The sequence below is a fragment of the Triticum aestivum genome, chromosome 4A (assembly GCF_018294505.1).
Source record: "Triticum aestivum cultivar Chinese Spring chromosome 4A, IWGSC CS RefSeq v2.1, whole genome shotgun sequence".
Lineage (NCBI taxonomy): Eukaryota > Viridiplantae > Streptophyta > Magnoliopsida > Poales > Poaceae > Triticum > Triticum aestivum.
The window spans coordinates 656,335,484-656,348,532 of NC_057803.1; positions in this window are offsets into that span (position 1 = coordinate 656,335,484).

The window sequence follows — 13,049 nt, forward strand, 5'->3', positions numbered from 1 at the left end:
TGTTTTCCTCCTATGTCTAAAAGGAGTCTGCCCATGTTAAAAGTAAAGTCAAGATGGTGTTTTCCACAGTATATGTAAAATCAAATCTGCAAAAGTAGATATTGGAGAAGTGGGGTATCGATCCCCATATGCTAAGCGAGCGCTCTACCATCTGAGCTACATCCCCAATGCGTTAAGATGTGTACTTGGCATGTGTAATCGCATCAACACGGCTTGATATTCCGCACCCGAGATGGCTCTGATCAACGAGCGTGAGCTGTTGATCTGCCCGAGTCTTGGCCATCTGTTGCATTGCGACCATGATGGCGTGTTTTTAAGAAATGTGGAAACCGAAGAGCATGATAGCCGCTTGATAGTTACCGGGCATCGCCTCCAAGAGAGCATGATTTCACTTTCATTGTTTGAGGCGCAAGAAGAAGATGCTGTGAACAAAGGAGCCTCCGTTCAACATAGTGTGTCTTTTGTACTTTGTTCTTACTTCTCGTCAGTACTAGTAGTAGAGCCAAACACTTTGTGCGGCTCACGGTTGAAGTAGTACTTCTGCTATCACCATTTCGTGCTTGTCATGCTGCCTTTAGCATCATGTTAATGTATGTTCTGAACAATGGATTATCTATGCTATATAGAACAGTTCTACTGTTCTCCCCTGTTTACTTTCAGTTTGCACCATTAAAAGCATGAAAGGCAGGGTGGTTGCGGTTTGAAATGCTAATTCCTTCAAGAGAAGTTATTGCATTTATGTTGCTGAAATGGTTAGTTTACATGCTCCCCTCTGTAATATTTTGATCTTTTATGTTGAGTGCACGCTTTGGTCCTATTGCTTTTAGCATGTAGATCCCATCCGCAAGATAGTACCCGTAGTTGTATGTGCGGCCATTTGCTTCGAAGGTCACCGAGTGGTGCTTCCCCATTTGCTAACTTGGCAAAAAGAGGTGACCGATCGAGCATGTTGATGTCATTGCAAGATTCAAGCATCCCAAAATATGAACGCCAAATCCATGTTTCTCGACCGGCAACGGCCTCAGGAATGATAATGGCATCCTTCCCACAAACTGTCCATGTCATGCTCTTGGGAATTTTTCCCATTTTCAATGCATGCAATCGACGGACCCCAACATACCTGAAAAACCCACGATCTTTGTCCATCTCCAACAGCCTCTGAATGTCCTAAGCATTGGGAGCTCTCAAGTACACTGAGCCAAACACTTCTACCATTATCTTTGCAAAATTGCTTGACATAGAACATAGAAGTGCTCTCTGCCATCGCCAAGCTGTCATCAATGTAGTCCGCCGAAACACTGTAGGCCATCATGCGCAATGTGGCAGTGACCTTCTATTCGGTGCTATGTCCAAGCAACCCTGCACAATCCTCCTCTACTCGAAGGATCGATCATGCTGCTTCACATAATTGCAAATGTGGATGAACAAGTCTTTGGACATTCTAAACCGGCGTTGTAAGTACCTCTCCGAAAAATGGGTGGTGAACCGAAATAGTTGTGCATCAACCTCTTGTGCGCCTCAACCCGTTCTCTCCGAATGAACGCACGGCCATACACGGAACCGTCGTGCTTCGACTTTTTCCCCTTGTTCATCGTCACTAGCATAGCAATGTCCTCTTCTTTGTTAAAATCAAATTCCTCATCCGATGAGGAATCGTCCACGAAAGAGGAGTCACATGAGCTCATCTACAATGTGGGAAATCACTGTCAAACTAACTCTCCAACCCCAACAAAAAACCGTGAAGTTTCATCTTTTTTACCTTCAGGAATTTCGTCGAACACCTTGCTTGCGGAGTGGACGAAATCGACCGACTGCGGGTTGGGCGGCCGTTCGGCGGTGGCGGGTGCGGGAGGCAGCGACTGTCCCACAGTGGAGATGGTCGCAGGTCAGCACAAAAGAAGGCGGGAGGTCGACGAGGGCGGGCGGATGGCTTTGCATGGCCGAGGCTCGCGACCATCGGACGGGGGGCGTGGCGTGTCTCCCCTACCACTACTAGAGAAAACCTTATACATGGAGGCTTATCAGTGGCGCGTGTTAAAAAGAGGCGCTACTGATGCTTAACAACAACACGTTCTAAAGTCAAGCGCTACAAATACGGGGTTAGCAGTAGCGCGTTCTGTTAAACCGCGCTGCTGTTATGGCCAGCCCGGGCCGAGCTGCCCGTCCCCACTTAGCAGTAGAGCTTGTATTGGACTGGCGCTACAGCTAATGCCTTTAGCAGTAGCGTTGGGCCGAATCCCATGCTAGTACTAAGCCCATCTTATCATCGTCCTTCCCACCTGACCTCTCAGTCTCCCTTCCCACTCTGCATCTCCACTCTCTCTCCCATCCTCGTCAGTGCACCCCCGCACTGCTCCGGCCGCCCTCCCCACGCGCGGCTGCCCTCCCCCGGGCTGGCCCTCCCTCGCACTCTGGTCGCATGCCCCGGCATCGGCCCTCCCCCATGCGCGGCCGCCCTCCCCCGCTCCTACCTTCTCCATCCCCTTCTCGGCCCCGGGTTGCCTACCGCGAGTACCTCCTTCTCCTCTCAATTCACCCAAAAGCTAGGTATCTCTTAATGTGTTGGATAAATTAGCAAATGCAATATGTTCAGATTTTTTTACTAATTTTGTTCATATATATGAACCCTAGGTGTTCATATATATGAGTCCATTTCATCATTAGAGCACTAAATAAGTTTTTTGAGTACAATAGAATGTAGATATATGTAACCCTAGGTGTTCATATATATGAATACTACTAGTAGAAAGCTTATAGATAAATGGGTGAATGAAATTAGTTTTTTTATAATGCACTACTAGGGGAAACCTTATACACAGAGTCGAGTCTTATCCGTAGCGCGTGTTAAAGAGAGGCGCTATCGCTAATTAGTATTAGTGCGTTCTAGTTCCAAGCGCTACTAGTAGGTGGTTAGCAGTAGCACGTTCTGGTGAATCACGCTGCTGTTATGGCCAGTCCGGGCCGAGGTGCCCATCCCGCTTAGCAGTAGCGCCCGTCCCGTACCACCGCTACAACTATGGACTTTAGCAGTAGCGTTGGGCCTAAACACGCACTACTACTAAGCCCATGTTATCATCGTCCTTCGCGCCTCACCTCTCAGTCTCTCCCTCACTCTCCATCTCCACTCTCTCTCCCACCCTCGTCAGCGGCTTGCCCCCGCACTGCTTCGGCTGCCCTCCCCCGACCCGCGCCCGCCCTCCCCACACGCCGGCCCTCCCTGCCACCGGCCCTCCCCCGGTATGTCTCCCTCCCTCCCTCCGACTGTCCTCTCCCTAGCTCCGGCCCTCCTCCATCCCTCCTCCATCCCTCCCTCCTCTATCCCGCCTCCTCCCTCCTTCCTCCCCTTCCTCCCTCCCTCCTACCCCTCCTCCCTCCATCCCTTCTCTCTCTGTTCTTGTAGAATGTAGGTAATTTAAATGTAGGTTTTAGAATGTAGATATTGTAGAATGTAGGTTTTTTAATAAAATATTTTTTAGGTCATTTGAGTAAATATAGGTTCTTTTTGACTATTTTAGGTGTTTTGAATAGAATAGGAAATTTTAGGTCTTTTGATTATAAATTTTAGTAATGGAAATTTTTGGTTGGTAGAATTTTAAAAAATGTCCTGTACTTGTTATATTCTGAACTTAGGGCATATTTTTAGGGTTTAGTAAAAAAATTAGTAATAGAAACTTTTAGGTCCAAGAAGTAGACAATAGGTAAAAAAATCTATAGAAATGTATTAGAATGCTATATGAAAAATTTCTATGGTTCAAGAAGTAGACAGTAGGTAAAAAATCAAGGCATTGAATATTTAGTTGATAGCTTATAGGGTTTCACTAAGTTCTAAAATGAGGATAATAATGTTTTTGTTTATATCTTGTTTTTGTATAAATCAAGGAGCCTTGCATCATCCCTGCCGTTGTCCCCGTCACCGACCCCCTCCGACCTCGAGGTGAGACCAGCCAAATCCCCATGTCGATGATGATGTAGATGTTTTCATAGATGTAGTACAGTAGTAGATGAGTAGCTATGAAAATTTCCATGGAATAGAAAATTTTCAATGTAGGTCTTTCAAATATGATGGAGATTTAGACGTATGATATGTAGTGTTGTGTACTAATAGTGCTTTCCCAAGTGACCTATGTTTGCAGGGAACACCTCAGACTAGCCTATGTTTTGCCGGAGTGTTGATTAATTTCCATTCCAGCAAATTTCAGGCACTCGATATGTCCTTTTTAGCAAAGGTCATGCCGGATTTTTCCATGAATTTTGGCATGGCTTGTGCTACAATATAGGAAATATCGAGTGAGTTGGATTTGCCGGAAGGAGCACTAAATGACATTTTGGGTTGACTTTAAGTCTGTTGGGGCTCCATATATGACAGTCAAAAAACAGCGAGGGAGTGTCCACCATATATGAGAGAAGAAGAATGCCGACTGTTGTCGTGGGGGCGTTCTTTCTCTTCTTTCTCGTGATAGACCTTTTGGTAATGCATGAGAAGGAATAGAAGAACGACCATCACCGATGGTCGCAAATGTCTGAGAGGAATCAGTGAGGGAGAGTTTCCACCATATATGAGAGGATGAAGAATCCCTACTGTTGTCGTGTGGGTAGCTTCTTCTTCATTCTAAGGTGATGAACATTTTGGTGTAATGCACTTTGGAATGACAGGAGTAGCTACCATCACCGACGGTCGCAAATGTCAGAGATGAAGAATCTCGACTATTGTCGTGGGGGTCGCTTCTCCTTCATTAGTGTGTGCTAGACATTTTGGTGTAATGCACTCGGGGAAGAAGGGAGGAGAGACCATCACCGACGGTTGAATATATTAGAGAGGGAGCGCCCACCATATACACCACGTGAGATGAGAGTTTTAAAGGAAGACTCGATAGACCAAAAGTCAACCTATGATGAATATTAATGATCGAATTTAGTTTTTGTAGTACATATATTGAAATTCAGAAGTTTAATCTTTGAATTATGAACACAGGAGATGTCTGATGACGATAGGATCCCGGAGTGCGATTACTACTACGATGACTGGGGTTTGTGCGACAGGTTTCCTCACCTGCAAAATGATAGGTTTTCACCGTGAAGCTGGACGATACCTTTGATGTTTGTATGGTATGCAACGTCAAGCATTTCATCATAATTAATATCATCACTTGTTCTTCTTTCTTCAACGTGTAATTTCTGTATTTTTTTCAATTCAATTAGTACATCCCGTGCCATGCAAGACCATATGTATCGGAGAAGCTCGGTTTCAAAGACTTTGAGAATATGGAGACGAGGAGGGCTCACTTAAGAACTAAACATGGTTATGCATTTCTGGTTAAGCTGTACAATGCAGTCAATCACTCCCATTTTGGTTGCTCTAATTGCGAAGCTCTCTACAAGTCATATGGATTTGACGAGGGTATGCAAATAACATTTGATATTCGCCCCGAAGAAGATGATGATAATATCGATATCTGGTTGGATGTGGATATGCCTCCAGTTTTGCCTAAATGTGAGTTTGTCAAACTAATTTGTTAAGTTAAGTAATTTATATTGTTAATTTAAAAATATTTGATGTTCATCGGTACTAAACATCTCTATTTATAATTGTCAGCTTGTTTTTTTATCTTCCACAAATACTCGGAAGGCTGTAGACAGGACATACTACAACTATGACTCTAAGCTTAATTGTGAGGAGAAAGGTTATCTTGTCTCATTCATAGATGATGTTGATGCCTTTAAAACAAATCACTCTATCCTCCCAAATTTTATTGGATACTTGCCACTTGTCCATAAATTGCATGATGGTAACTTAATTGCCAAAAACTTGGTAAGATTTTGTTAATGATGGTAACTTCATTGCATACATTCTTCTTAAGTAAACTAAATTGCTAACTATATATGTTACTATTACGTTTTTCAACAGAGGCTCCCGAAGGAGGTTGTGCATGACAAGCTATTTACCGAAGGTGACATGCATATGGTTAGCTTACGACCAACTCCTTCGAAGGCTTACCATACTGCATACTCGATTTCTTCAAATGATGGAAGGCTCAAAATCAAAGAACGAGCAAAGTGATGAATGCGCACACGCAACTAATTGGAGACAACATGAATGTGCGCAAGTCACAAGTTGGAGATAGGTTTATCTTCATTCCCCATTATGAAGATAGACCGATTAATCTGTTTTATGGTATTTTACCTAGGAGAGAGGAGTAGGTTTTAGGTACTAAGAACAATTAGTTCGTGGTAAGAGTTGATGATGATGATGAGGAGGAGTTGTGATTATGACTAGTGACCAAGTTGTTATATGATGTCTCATGGACGAAAATGGTGATGATGAGGAGTTGTTATATGACAATGATGTATTATGATGATAAGTTGTCAATGATATGATGATGATGATGATGATGATGCGTTATTATACCATTGGGTGAAAGAACCACAAATTAGTTCAAGTGGATGGATCAAAAGTGACCAAGTTGAATTAGCGTGCTAATCCATGACTTGGTCACTTTGGACCCATCCACTTGAAAGTAATCCACCGTTCTTTCACCCAGTGATGTAATAAGTCATTATGTTGTAATAACATTATCTAAATTGCTACTGTATGAAAACTTGTATAATGGTGTATGAATACGACATAAAATAAAAAAGAAATAGAATATGTAATAATAGTAGTAGCGCAGGTAGAGCAACCCTACTAGTAACTACCAGTAGCGCGTTCTTAATAAAGCGCTACTGCTAATTAGGTATATCAGTAGCGCAGGTGAACCAACGCTACTGCTACGCTTAGTTGTAGCGCTGCAGTAGTAGATGGACGGATAGACAGATATGGTCCCCAGCACTACTGCTATTGCTAGGTATTTCCCTAGTAGTGATGCTTGGATAGGTGGATCGATAGACATATGGATAAAACTAGGTTTTTTAGTAATGCTTTGGATAGATGGATGGATGGATAGCTGTTTGGGTTAGTAATACAAATTTTTAGTACAAAAAACTAGTTTTACAAATTTTTAGTAAATGCAGGTCTTTTGAATAAGCATAATAATGTTTAGTTGATATCTTATAGGGTTTCACTAAGTCCTAAAATCAGGATAATAATGTTTTTGTTTATATTTTGTTTTTGCAGAAATCAAAGAGCCCCTGCATCATCCCCGCCGTCGTCCCCGTCACCGACCCCCTCCGACCTCGAGGTGAGACCAGCCAAATCCCCATGTCGATGATGATGTAGATGTTTTGATAGATGTAGTAGAGTAGTAGATGAGTAGCTGTGACAATGTGATGAAGCTAGTTTTTAATATTTTTTCAGTACAATAGAATGTAGATTATTTGCATGGAATAGAAAATTTTCAATGTAGGTCGTTCAAATATGATGGAGATCTAGACATGTGAGATGTACTGTTGTGTACTACTAGTGCTTGCCCAAGTGGCCATTGTTTGCAGGGAACACCTTGATACGTCCATTTTGCATCATGTTTACCTACTGTTATTTACTATGTTTTTATGCATAATAATGCCTTTTGGAGTAATTCTAATGCCTTTTCTATCATAATATGCAAGGTTCACACAAAGAGGGAGAATACCGACAGCTGGAATTCTGGACCTGGAAAAGCTACGTCAGAGCTACATATTCTGTACATCTCCAAATGAGCTGAAAATTTGCGAAGAATTGATTTGGAATATTGTAGCAAATAACTACCAGAGGGGGCCCACCAGGTGGGCACAACCCATCTGGGCGCGCCTTGGTGGGTTGTGCCCTCCTCGGCCCACCTCCGGTGCCCCTCTTATGGTATATAAGTCATTTTGACCTAGAAAAAAATAAGGGGGGGACTTTCGGGACGAAGTGCCGCTGTCTTGAGGCGGAACTTGGGCAGGAGGACTTTTGCCCTCCGGCAGAGCAATTCCGCCGGGGGAACTTCCCTCCCAGAGGGGGGAAATCATCATCATCATCATCATCACCAACAACTCTCCCATCTTGGGGAGAGCAATCTCCATCAACATCTTCAACATCACCATCTCCTCTCAAACCCTAGTTCATCTCTTGTGTTCAATCTTTGTACCGGAACCTTAGATTGGTGCTTGTGGGTGACTAGTAGTGTTGATTACATCTTATAGTTGATTACTATATGGTTTATTTGGTGGAAAATGATATGTTCAGATCCATTATGATATTTAATACCCCTCTGATCTTGAGCATGATTATAATTTGTGAGTAGTTACTTTTGTACTTGAGGTCATGGGAGAAATCTTGTTGGAAGTAATCATGTGAACTTGATATATGCTCGATAATTTGATGATATGTATGTTGTGATTCCCTTAGTGGTGTCATGTGAACATCGACTACATGACACTTCACCATATTTGGGCCTAAGGGAATGCATTGTGGAGTACTTATTAGATGATGGGTTGCTAGAGTGACAGAAGCTTAAACCCTAGTTTATGCGCTACTTCGTAAGGGACCGATTTGGATCCAAAAGTTTAATGCTATAGTTAGATTTTATCTTAATACCTTTCTCGTAGTTGCGAATGCTTGCGAGGGAGTTAATCATAAGTAGGAGGTTTGTTCAAGTAAGAACAACACCTAAGCACTGGTCCACCCACATATCAAATTATCAAAGTAGCGAACACGAACCAAATCATAATGATAAGTGACAAGATGAAATTCCTGTGTACCCTCAAGAACACTTTGCTTATCATAAGAGACCGTTTTGGACCGTCCTTTGCCAAAAAAGGATTGGGATACCATGCTGCATATTATTTGCCGTTACCGTTACTTGCTCGTTACAAATTATCTTGCTATCAAACTACTCGTTACTTATAATTCCAGTCCTTGCAGAGAATACCTTATTGAAAACCACTTGTCATTTCCTTCTGCTCCTTGTTGGATTCGACACTCTTACTTATCAAAAGGACTACGATTGATCCCCTATACTTGTGGGTCATCACACCTCCGAGTGGCCTATGTTTTGCTGGAGTGTTGATTAATTCCATTCCGACAAATTTCAGGCGATCGATATGTCCTTTTTAGCAAAGGTCATGCCATATTTTTCCATGAATTTTGGCATGACTTGTTCTAGAATATGCAGGAAATATCGAGTGTCCCGGATTGTCTAGAAAGATAATTAAACAACATTTCGGGTTGACTTTAAGTCTATTAGGGCTCCATACATGATAGTCAAAAAATCAGTGAGGGAGAGTCTCCACCATATATGAGAGAATAAGAATCCCAAGTATTGTCGAGGGAAGCTTCTTCATTTGAAGGTGCTAGACATTTTTGTGTAATGCACTTTCAATTGAAAGTAGGAGCTTCCATCACCGATGGTCGCAAATGTCAGAGAGGAAGAATTCCTAATGTTGTCCCGGGGGGCGTTTCTCCTTCGTTCCCGCGTGCTAGACATTTTGGTGTAATGCACTCGGGGACGAAGGGAGGAGCAACCATCTCCGACGGTCGAATATACACACCACGTGAGTTGAGAGTTCTCGAGAAAAGACTCGACAAACCGATAGTCAACCCGTGATGAATAATAATGATCTAATTTAGTTTTTGTAGTACATATATTGAATTTTAGAAGTTCAATCTTTGAATTATGAACATAGGAAATGTCCGACGACAACGATAGGATCCCGGAGTGCAGCTACTGCAGCGACGACCAGGGACTGTGCGATAGGGCTCACCTGGTAGACGGTCGGTGCTTCAGTATTAAGCTCGACGAGACCTTCGGTGTTGAAACGGTACACAACAACGACAAGTCATTTTTTGTAATTAAGTATGACTTCTTCTTCTTCAACGTATAATTTTTGTCTTTACAATTCGACTAGTGCATCCCCTGCCATGCAAGACGTTATGTCTTGTAGAAGCTGGGTTTGAAAGATCATGAGAATATGGAGACAAAGAGAGTACACCTCAGGACCCATCATGGTTATGCTTTTGCCATAAAGCTATACAATGCGGGGACCTACTCACATTTTGGTTGTTCAAATTAGGAAGCACTGTGCAAGGCGTATGGTTTTCAGGAGGGTATGCATATCACCTTTGATCTTGGTGATCCTGAAGATGACATTGACGAAGATAATATCGACATTTGGGTCGATGTTGATACACTTCCATTACTAACTCTATGTGAGTTTCTCAAACATATTCATTAAGTAATTTATATGGTTTATTTAAAAATAGTTAACATCTTATTTCCATTCTTCAAAACATGTACAAAAAGTAGTAGACAAAACCTACTACACTTATGGATCTGAGCTAACTTGCGAGGAGATAAATAATTTTGTTTCATGGATTAATGATGTTGATACTTTTAAGATGAATTATCATATCCCTCCAAGTTATTCTCAATACGTGCCACTAGTCCACGTGTTGAACTACGGCAACATCCATCGAGATATCATGGTAAGATTTTTCCATATATTCCATCGTGTTGAGACTTTTGCATATATTCTTCTTAAGCTAAACTACATTTTGCTAATTAAGTTTGTTATTATGATGTTCTTCAACAGAAACTCCCGACGGATTGTATCACTAGTAGAAAACAGGGCTTTGGTTCGGGCCTGGCCAGCCCATTAGTCCCGGTTCTTCACGAACCGGGACCCATGGGGGGCATTAGACCAAGTTCATGAGCCCAGGGGTCGGCCGGGGCCTCATGGGCATTGGTCCCGGTTCGTCTGGATCCATTTGTCCTGGTTCTAGGCATGAACCAGGACCAATGGGCCGCGCTCCTGGCCCACAGCCATTGGTACCGGTTCATGCTTTGAACCGGTACAGAAGGGGGGCTTTAGTCCCGGTTCCTGCCACGAACTGGGACAAATAAGTTGCCTATATATACCCATCACCGTGGCAGAGCACTCCAGCGTGCTCTATTTTTTCTGGCTGACGAGGGGAGGGCATTTGGGTGCTCTAGCTTACCTCCTATGCACATGAGGTGTTCGATAAAATGCCCGAGCCACACTAGTTAAGCTTTCTCCTCTCGAAGCTCGACCTCGGAGCTCCATTTTTCCTGAGATTTATCTAGATTTAGCGGTCCGTCATGCCCCGTCCCCGTTTTCACCGCCGTTGATCGCCCGCGCCGATCTCGTCGCCGGCACCATCGTGGTGAGCCTCTTGTTCTTATCTTCTTTCTTATTTTCTTACTTTAGATAGATACTTGTCTGATTTTCTTACTTTAGATAGATACTTGTCTGATTTTCTTACTTTTGACACACATAATTATATATAATGCACGCAGATGAACCGGCAATGGATGTGTGGTGACAGACACACCTCCGAGTACATTAAGGGCGTGCATAATTTTCTCGAAGTGGCTGAGGAAAACAAGCAGAATGGTTTTATGTGTTGTCCATGCCCTAAATGTGGGAATACAAAGTCTTACTCTGACCGGAAAATACTTCACACCCACCTGCTTTACAAGGGTTTCATGCCACACTATAATGTTTGGACGAGGCATGGAGAAATAGGGGTTATGATGGAAGACGACGAAGAAGAAGAGGACGATGACAACTATGTGCCCCCTGAATACGGTGATGCTGCAACGGGGGGAGCTGCTGAAGATCAAGAGGAACCAGACGATGTGCTCGATGATGCTGCAACGGGGGAAGCTTCTGAAGATCAAGAGGAACCAGGCGATGTGCCCGATGATGATGATCTCCGCCAGGCCATTGTCGATGCAAGGACGCAATGCGAAAGTCAAAAGGAGAAGCTGAAGTTCACTCACATGTTAGAGGATCACAAAAAAGGGTTGTACCCCAATTGCGAAGATGGCAACACAAAGCTGGGTACCGTACTGGAATTGCTGCAGTGGAAGGCAGAGAATGTTGTGCCTAACAACGGATTTGAGAAGCTACTGAAAACATTGAAGAAGAAGCTTCCAAAGGATAACGAATTGCCCGACAGTACGTACACAAGAAAGAAGGTCATATGCTCTCTAGGATTGGAGGTGCAGAAGATACATGCATGCCCTAATGACTGCATCCTCTAATGCAATGCGTACGAGGATTTGAACGCATGCCCGGTATGCGGTGCATTGCGGTATAAGATCAGACGAGATTACCCTGGTGATGTTGACGGCGAGCCCCGCAGGAAGAGGGTTCCTGCGAAGGTGATGTGGTATGCTCCTATAATACCACTGTTGAAATGACTGTTCAGAAACAAAGAGCATGCCAAGTTGATGCGATGGCACAGTGAGGACCGTAAGAAAGACGGGAAGTTGAGAGCACCCGCTGACGGGTCGCAGTGGAGAAAAATCAAGAGAGAGTACTGGGCTGAGTTTGCACGTGACCCAAGGAACATATGGTTTGGTTTAAGCGCGGATGGCATTAATCCTTTCGGGGAGCATAGCAGCAATCACAACACCTGGCCCATGACTCTATGTATGTATAACCTTCCTCCTTGGATGTGCATGAAGCGGAAGTTCATTATGATGCCAGTTCTCATCCAAGGCCCTAAGCAACCCGGCAACGACATTGATGTGTACCTAAGACCATTAGTTGAAGAAATTTTACAGCTATGGAATGAAAACGGTGTACGTGCGTGGGATGAGCACAGACAGGAGGAATTTAACCTGCACGTGTTGCTGTTTGTAACCATCAATGATTGGCCCGCTCTCAGTAACCTTTCAGGACAGACAAACAAGGGATACCACGCATGCACGCACTGTTTAGCTGACACCGAAAGTATATACCTGGACAAATGTAGGAAGAATGTGTACCTGGGCCATCGTCGATTTCTTTCGACCAACCATCAATGTCGAAAGAAAGGCAAGCATTTCAAAGGTGAGGTAGATCACCGGAAGAAGCCCGCCATGCGTACCAGTGATCACGTACTTGCTATGGTCAATGATTTACATGTAATCTTTGAAAAGGGTCCCGGCAGACTAGCTGTTCCGAGTGACGCTGAGGGACACGCACCCATGTGGAAGAAGAAATCTATATTTTGGGACCTACCCTACTGAAAATACCTAGAGGTCCGCTCTTTGATCGACGTGATGCACGTGACGAAGAACCTTTGCGTGAACTTGCTAGGCTTCTTGGGCGTGTATGGGAAGACAAAAGATACAACTGAGGCACGG